The following is a 9,805-nucleotide window of genomic DNA, read 5'->3' on the forward strand; positions in this document are numbered from 1 at the left end:
AAGATGGTGGATGACAGCTGTCAATAAAGCACGTGAGTTTGTTTCGAAACAAGAGAATGTGGAATATTTCAATTTGCCGCCACCACATTTTAAAGGTATGTAGCTAAAGAGTGCAACACGGTGCTCTCTTGATTAAAAATGGCGGATGACAGCTGTCAAAAAAGGACGTGAGTTGGTTTCCAAACAAAGGAATGTGGAATTTTTCAAATTGCCACCACCACATTTCAACTAAAGAGTGCGGCACGGTGCTGTCTTGATTAAAGATGGCGGATATCAGCTGTCAAAAAAGCACGTGGGTTTGTTTCCACACAAGAGCACGTAGAATTTTTCAAATTGCCACCACCACATTTCAAAGGTAAGTAGCTAAAGAGTGCAGCACTGTGTTCTGTTGATTAAAGATGGCGGATAACAGCTGAAGAAATTGCCTGCTACTACGATAAAGAGGGCAGCACTGAGGTTCAGGCCCGTTACGATGGCGGCACTGAGGTTAGCGATATGTTGTTGTCTGTTAAAAAGCACGTGGTTTTCCAAAAGCACGTGGATTTGTTTACCGATACAAATCTCGCGCTAGTGTACTTAAGTTGGCAGCATTGAGATTTAGGCCCGTTAAGATGGCAGTACTGAGGTTAGCGATGCGTTGTTGTCGATGATAGCTGTCAAAAAGCACACGGTTTTGTTTACCAATTCAAATTCCGCGCGGGAGGAGGAGCGGACCCCTGGAAGGCCTCCCGGGAGGAGGAGGAGCGGGCCCCTGGGAGCCGGAGGTGGAGGTGGCCGCCGAATCCCCCCATTATACTGCTATTGTAGTATTAAAGGAGATTACTCATAGCAATTTCCACAGAAACAGTTCTGCAGACCTCTAGCTAATGCCGCACAACCATTGAGGTTTAAATGCATTGGTTTAGGTATGTGGTAATGTTTATAAGGGATGTTTGACGGGTTTGAACCAAAGCCGTGGACCTTTACCTTTTCTTTTACAGACCAGTGAGTAGGGTCTACTATCAGAGGCCTTTTACGAAATCCGAATGCAATCACCAACACAAGCTGCCCCAAACATCCCCATACAGCACAAAATCTTGTACTGATACTAGGTGCATACGGCAGACAAAACTAAGACCTCTAGGTACGACCGATGATATCACTCCCACATACGCATTTCGTAGCACGGTCTCCTAAAAAATATCAGAACACGTACATAGCATGAGAGACGCATGCCATTAATCATTTGCAGTATCATTCAAGGAAAGAAAATCACTTGTAAATCGAAACCAAGAGGTATCAGGCTCGAGCCAAAAAATAACATCAAAATATGGAATCAACACACATCCCGGGAATACTTCTGGCAATCGTTTCCAAATAAATGTTCGGTAAGGTACGAACCGATGATACTAGCCTATCGGGCTATTAAGAATTTCATTACCTCGTGTCTTGTGGTTATATGAAGAAATCAATCGCCTGGTGTAGGCAAGAGGTCGGCGTATCGTGTTTAAAACGACTGAAATAGCTAAGAAGTCCTTCCCATTTGAGACATCCTCCATTTTTATTTACAACAAAAACAGAAAGTCAAGTCAAGGGAAACAGAAAGGTCAAGGTAAAGCCAGAAAGATATACATTTCGGATAGATATGTCATTAATAGCGTCTGAACAACAATTTGATGAGCCCGATGAAGCCATATTTGTTCAAGATACATCAGATCCAGATCAATATGCTCCCATCTTCGAGGCCTTAACACTGCCTCATCAAGAGCCTAAGAAAACCAGAGAGTGAGAGGTGAAGTTTAAAATCACAATGAAGGATGACGAACGAATTTTCAGCAGATCAAGGCGTTTATCGCCAGCTGAGTGAAGAGCTGGTTGGAGCAGGGAATCATCGAGTCCAGCTCATCGGAGTTTGTGGTGGCAGAGAAGAAAGACGATCTCCCCGAGTGTGCATTGATTAACACAACTGTTGTAAAGTATCGATATCCGTTGCCGCTCATAGAAGAGCTGTTGGATAAGTTACAAGGATCGATTGTATTTTGCATTCAGGATTTAAAGAAAGGACTTTTTCACGTTGCTGTTGAGAAATAAAGTAGAAAATGCACCGCTTTCTTAACACGACCAAGTCAGTACAAATTTACGAAGAAAAATTTAAATATTGTATATTGTGCCTTTAGCCCCAAAGCTGGTTTGATCCCCCTTTCTTCTGCCAAAATCTGTCATAAAGAGCCTAGGTGTCACTGAAGAGTCGTACTAGCGAAATTAGGAGTGATGTAGTTTCCCTTCACTTTCCTCACCGAACCAGAAGTTACTATTGCATATCAGTCTGCCAAGCCCAATGAAATGCATGCAACTACCGACCTTATGAGGGATATTTTCACACCATTCATAACAGAGACTGGCTGCATAAGGAATGGTATTACTAGCACCACTCATACCTCAGTCACTTTCATATTGTCAAAGCCCAGGATGAGACGGAGACAGATCAATGAAGATAAATTTATTCTAGCCCATACTAGAAGACATAGTGGCCTGTAAACACTACATCCCGCCAGCAAATTTAATTCTCTGAGGTTTCCCAAAGATTTGTAAATTTGCAGTCCGTCCATGGGTTTTGCCAGGAATACTATGGATCTATGAGGAAGGTATCCTAATTCTTGAAAAGGACAAGAATGAAGCATTGCAGCGTTGAAGCTAGTGCTGGATACAGCTAAAACATGTAGGCTAGCAGTGAATAAGAAGAAATGTAAATTCGTTAAGACTAGTATTGAATTTTTAGAACATCCAATCCAGTATCATAAAATCTATTCTTCGCCAGGATTATCTTCCTCTGTTATGATTTTCCAGGAGCCAACAACTGTAAAACTGGTCCAGAGTTTCTTAGACCTCTTTGGATCCTTCAGAAATTCAGGTTTGAGCAACAACAGAGGGCTGCATTAAAAAAATTCTACGAATCAGTTTGCAAGAAACCGGACTTAAGCATCTTCTATCCTTCATATGAAACAAAACTTCATACACACACAAGTAAACGTAGTTATTGGGGTGTTCTCCTCCAGAAGCTTGTAGGATGACGAGTTTCACCCAGTGTATGTCATGAGTAATAAGAAGAGAAAGACCACAGAATAAAAAGGGCACAGAGAGACGATGACGGACTCAATGCTATTAGGGAATTACTAATAAAGCGACCGTATAAGAATTCACGATCCGAGATGGTAACCTGTTCAATATTCGAGTATGTTGAGGAGTGCTTGCCGTACCAAAAGGAATGCAAGAAGAAATGATCAAGAGCGTCCACGAGATGAGACATTTCTGATTTAAAAACCTGCAGGTGCTGTCAGTGAAGGGTTTGAAATTCCAGATCTCAACAGAAGAGTTGTGTGTGTCTTAGTCAATGTGATCAATCTAAAAGTTAGAAAAAAAAGAAGTTTTAGTAGAGTCACTTTTCAAGGAAAGTCTACTTTTATATAATTATCATATTGATCACCTTGGTCCAGTGGCGTTGAGTGTGCACACAGAGCAGGCAGTATACTAACAAACTATCTATGAGTTGTCACTCTGGGCACACAGAGCAGTCAGTATACTAACAAACTATCTATGAGTTATCACTCTGTGCACACAGAGCAGGCAGTATACTAACAAACTAACTATGAGTTATCACTCTGTGCACACAGAGCAGGCAGTATACTAACAAACTAACTATGAGTTGTCACTCTGTGCACACAGAGCAGGCAGTATACTAACAAACTATCTATGAGTTATCACTCTGTGCACACAGAGCAGGCAGTATACTAACAAACTAACTATGAGTTATCACTCTGTGCACACAGAGCAGGCAGTATACTAACAAACTAACTATGAGTTATCACTCTGTACACACAGAGCAGGCAGTATCCTAACAAACTAACTATGAGTTGTCACTCTGTGCACACAGAGCAGGCAGTATACTAACAAACTGTGCCATTTCACTGTTCTATAGTTGCAGTATTAGGAACAAAAATGGCGCTCCGGCTATTAACGGATCAGTATAAAAGCAATTAGCAGCCGTACGAGCTGAAGAGACAATAAATTCAACCGGCAATCACGGAAAGAACCACTTTTAGAAGGCGGTGCGAAAGAATGACGAGAGCGGATTATTTAAACCGATTATTGAAAAAAAAGTCTTCCATTAGAAGAAATCTCAATTCAGCACTGCATCGAAGAAAAGACGGAATCGAGTAAAGAAAACAGCTACTTATCGGATTCTTTAATCAATTATTGGAGATAAGATCAAATCTACGATAACCCGCTTAACATCAGCTGTGGTTGACACATATTCGTGAGATTATAGACCAGCTGTTAGGAAACGTCAAGTTGGATCTGTACTACGTCACGGTTGGGCTCGGAACATTGTATTTGCCCGATACTGCACAACTTCAAGAGAGCTGAATTAAACGGAAAATAAAGTGCAATTCTAAAAGCACGTAAAATTCACACCGTTTCGGCGAGCAAGACAGTTGAAATAAGACGATATTTAGAGCCTTATAAGCAAATTAGACGGACCAAATTACAAATATATTTTTCGCATTAGCACTACTAAGCAGATTACAGCATGTATAAATCAACTAATGCCTTGTGTTATTCTGTCCTTGGCGCAATGAAGACCACTATGATGTTCTAAGAAGCTGAGGCAAAGACTACTCTGGCTATGGTGACGCTTCACGAGATCGATGATCCAGGAGGGCGGTAATCAGCTGTGAGGACAAGATGGACCCGATTACCTAAGCCGAACCATGGAGCGAGGCCTACCATCCCATGACGATCAACAGCGAGATGGAAGTCAATACCCAATAAGCAAAGTTAAGTCCCCATTTGAGTCGTGTCGTAAGTAGAAAACCTTATTCTTTTGGTTAATATATAATGTGCATTATGACATTGTGTGTGCGTAGTCAATATACGAGTGTGCTTACAAGGAAATAGGTATTCATCCGAAGTTACCGTAAATCCCAGACATAGGTGTAAAAATACCAGTGAATGCCGTTCGTAAGTTTGTCAATATGGTATTGGAGAAGTGAGTGATATTTTTTCTTCATTCGTTGTCAGTGAAGTGTTAGAGTATTAAGAGGAAGCTAATATTTATATGCGTGATGGCTTTAACAAAATAACATGCGTAAAAATCGTATTTAGGGAATTTTACAATAAAATATAGTGGCACAGTTTTAAGGTTACGATGTGCTGTTCTTTGATACTATGACAGTAATGATATATGATATATGTAGGTTATGGCACATATGTTGCATATTTGATGAAACGAGTGCTTTGATTATGAATGCTACGCGATAATTGAAGTGTGAAATGGTGGATGTAATAAGCATATGAGTTGATAGTATATTTTGATGGTGATAGTTATTGTCATTTAGGAAGTTGGTCATAGTATTCTTCGAGAGATGGTAGTATGTGTAGGTTGCACATGCTAAGGTATAGGTATTGAAACATACTGTTTTCAATTGCTATTTTATTCCCTAATATATATATATAATACAGATTAGGATACGATCTCAATGCCATCACTATAGAATCAATTGAGTAAGTAGGATCATCAGAAGAGCCGAGAGGCCACTTACGTCAATATTTAGGCCTTCACTGACATATCTACGATTGTTTTCATGTATTCTCACTTACGGCAATTTAACTTGTGATTTCATGGGAGCAACTTAACACATCACTGGTAACTTAGTCTTTCATATGTGGATTTTAGATGAAGATAGAGTCTTCCTATGTGTCAATTTTTCCACCTATGGTATTATTCGTTGGAAGGTTAATTAAATACACTTGGTAATGCTATATTAAGTCATATACGCACTTTAATTGAATTTCAACCATGAATTAAAATAATAATTGAATGATTTAGTCACATAAACCTTACAATGAAATTAATTTGAGATTGCTTACGACTTAAAGTGGACTTAGATTTGCTTATATGGAGGTCAGTTGAAATGAAATATGAAACATAAAATAATTTGGAACCTCAACTAGAGAAAATCCCTAATGGACAGACATTAATCTTCTCACACGATTTTTCTACTGTGCGTGGACATTGATGTGAAGTGTTCAACCGAGTGATATGCATTTCTTTTATTGCATGTGAATTTAGGTTCAGACGATTGAATTTTGGTAATTTTAAGAAGCAACCCAGCTTAATATTGAAAGATTCCAGATCTTAATTAATTAATTAATTAATTAATTGATTAATTATTGGCCACCTTCCTTGCGTTTTCACATTTTCAATTGAAACTCAATTTGAACATTGTATATAGTAGGGAGTATAGCTTGTTTTACTTAAATCATTTGGATGCATCCAATTATTACATTTATGTTGAATAATTTTACTTGATTATATAATTTATTTATTTTCCTTTTCATTTAATTCCCTTGATACTATTTAGTTATGATACAATTCTTTGACAGGCCAGGACTAGGATACAGATGAATGAGGCCTAATTTCATTTATTTATTAGAGGTTTTTCTAAACCTGTTTTCTTCAAGGCAACATAATTACGTCATTTAGAGATGCTGATTGCGTAGGGAATCAGCCACAGTGTATAAATAATTTTTCAAGATATTCTACCTTTATTTCAACTCATACTTAGACCAATTTATTAATAAAAGCTGAGTAGTGAAAACATTAAATTCTTTCAATGTCTATTTAGAATAAGTACTAGATATAAGCTTATAATGACTAATTCTGATTGCGATTATGATAATGACATGTACGGAATTCTTGACAAGCCATGATAATCTGAATTTCACGATAAATTTTGGTATCATACAAGTACGGTATCCGACTCATAGCGTGTTGAAGACGTTCATCTACGTAGGTTGGGATTTACCGTAGGCCAGCGGTGTTCTTTCACACGGAACTCACAACCCAGCAATATTTGGCAGATGAAATTGTTATTAAGGGCTAGTCTGGAACTCGTGTATCCCCACCTGCACGCGGGAGTGGTGCATGTAGTAATTGTCGCCCATACGTGTGGCAAATAGAGAAAGACACCGTGGGAGTAAAGGGTCGCCAAAACATGTAGTTTTTGGCGCCGCAACGTGTTGCAATTCAAGAGAAAGACACCGTGGGAGTAGAGCTGCCAAAACATGTAATTTTTCGTGCCCAATTGTGTGGCAATTTTGAGAAAGATACTGGTATGGTTTCCGAAGGCATGTAATTTTGTCGCTCATACCCGTGGAAGTTTGAGAGAAAAACACCGTGGGAGAGAGACGTTGGTCATCAGACCATGTACATTTGATGCTACGTCATATTCATAATGAAGAGAAAGGTATTAAGGTCAAGAAATGGAGTTGTCGAGTCTTGTAGAATTACGCAAACATGTGGCAGTCTGAGAAAAAAAATTTACTGAGAGAACCTTGATAAGAAGGAAAGGTATTTTAGGAATTGATTGACAGAGGATTTTGAACGTATGGACCAGATGAGGAGTGAAAATGGAAGTATCATGCAAAATTTAGTTATATCTGGTAAAAGAAGTTGTCGTTTGACCAGATAAATTTTTGTATTGGGATCGAAGAAAGCACAGGAGGTCGATGGGCTGTGAAGTCGAGTAGATGCCCCATAATAATAATCAGAGATAAGAGAGAAGAGAAACGGATGGATGAGATGAAGAAAATATCTCAGGACGGCTGGAAATAATCGAATTTCTGTCTAGAGGAAGCTGAGGTAGAATATGAAGACTTTATAATTGTAAATATAAATAGTTGGAAGTGAATTTAAGGGATGTTGCTAATATGTTAGTCACAATTTATTATGAAATAACTTAGATATAGGAAGTAGATGGTAAGAAATTGAGTTATTTGAGCCTTTTTAATTAATCATGCCAGAATTAAGGTTTGGAATCTTAATCAATAGGGTAAATGTTTCATATTTCATGGAGTAATTGGGTCAACCTCGTAAGCAAAGCCTAGTCAGAGTAGTTAAGCCTATATTTAAGCATAATACAAGTACAGTTGAGTGAGTAAGAATAAGAATATTTGTGAATATTGAACTATAGAGAAGTTAGGGCAGAATTAGAGTATTATCTGAAATAATAGAGAATTCGGAAATAATACGTAAAAGTAAAGATGTCAACATTGAGCCAATTAAAAGCACAATTTGAAGAGTACCAGAAGGTACAGGAGGAGAAACAAGAAAAATACCAGAATGAGCAGGAGAAATATCGGAAAGAACAGAAAGAAGAACAACAGGGAATGTTGCAAGCCATAAAGCAAATGATGGAAGAAAACCGAAAGCACAATGAAGAAGCTAGAGAACGTGATGAACAAAATAAGAGAGAAAGGCAAGAAGAAATGAGAAAGCAAGAGGAAAGATTAAGGGAAATGATAGAAAAAATGTATAGAAAACGGAAGGAAGAACAGGAAGAAAAGGAGAAGAGGCAGGAAGAAGAGAGAAAAAAAGAGAAACAAGAAAGGGAAGAGAGATGTCAAAGACTCGTGGAAGAAATGAGAAAGGAAAGGAGAGAATATCGACAGGAGATGAAACAAATGATGGAAGAAATCATTAGTAAACAGGAAGAGAAGCAGAAGCAAATGATGGAGGAGATGAAGCAAGAAATGAAGGAGGAGATGAAGAAAGGTCATCAAGAGCAAGAAGAGGGATACAAAACAATAGTGACGGAGATAAAGGAAGAGATTCTGAAAACACGGTCAAAGGCGAACGCGATCATTAACACTATAGATGAATGGAGAGCCGAAATTAAAGGAGGAATGGAGAAGAAAGAAGAACATGAGAATCAACGAGGATCATCACAAGAAGAAGCTGAGAAACCGGAGGAGAAGAAAGAAGAAGATGTTGAGAACCGAGAAGAAAAGCTACTGAGAATAATTGAACAACCAGAGGAGAAACGACGAAAGCTATTCAGGGAAGAAATAAGAAGAGAAAGACCAAGAAAACCAGACATACGAGAAGAATGGCAACGAAAGCAGCTGAAGCAAATTGCAAGAATGGAGGAGAGACAAAGAAAAAGAAGAAAAATGGAAACCAAGATAGTTCAAGCAGAAATTTTGCAGATGCAGAATCACATAAATATGCATAGGGCAGATTTACATGAAGAAGAGGAAGAAATCCATTTACTTGAGGCTAACACCGTACTTACCAAACGATCCGTAAGAAAACTAAAGGTTACTTCAGAGAATTGGCGAGCAAATACGTATGAAGAGAACGAACCATGTTTGAAGATGAAGACGAAAGCAAGAAGGGAAGAAGACGAACGAAAATGGACGTCAAGATTACCAGACAGAAAGAAAGGAATGTTAACTTATCTATAGAAAGACAAGGAGAATGTTGAAAACGCAATGAAAAATTCAAAATTCATAGTTGTTAAAACACGAGTAGACTCGTGGGAAATCAATCCTCATATTAGTAAAGAAGCCAGCAATCTCGAATGTATCCACTAAAGTATTTGCAAAGTTCGTACATTTATTCGATGGACCATTTGTTATACATCGATCATTTGGGAACAACGCATACGAAGTTCACGACCTGAATGGTAGAAGTAAAGGAATACACAACGCGGCAAATATTAAATTATACTTCAAGGAACAAAGGGATTAGAGTCTATCAAATATCGCAGTTAAACAAGGAATGAGAACTGGAATGGCCTATGACAAGAATGAACCAATTGATCTGTAAAAACTTACAGTAATGTGCCCAAAATTCTGACTAAGAACAGTGAAAAGTCCCATTATGACATTAGAAATATATGAGATAAATATATAGCAAGCCATATATTTAAATCAACGTGGGAGGAGTAAATGTGCCATTTCACTGTTCTATAGTTGCAGTATT

The sequence above is a fragment of the Anabrus simplex genome, chromosome 11, assembly GCF_040414725.1.
Source record: "Anabrus simplex isolate iqAnaSimp1 chromosome 11, ASM4041472v1, whole genome shotgun sequence".
NCBI classification, from domain to species: Eukaryota; Metazoa; Arthropoda; class Insecta; order Orthoptera; family Tettigoniidae; genus Anabrus; species Anabrus simplex.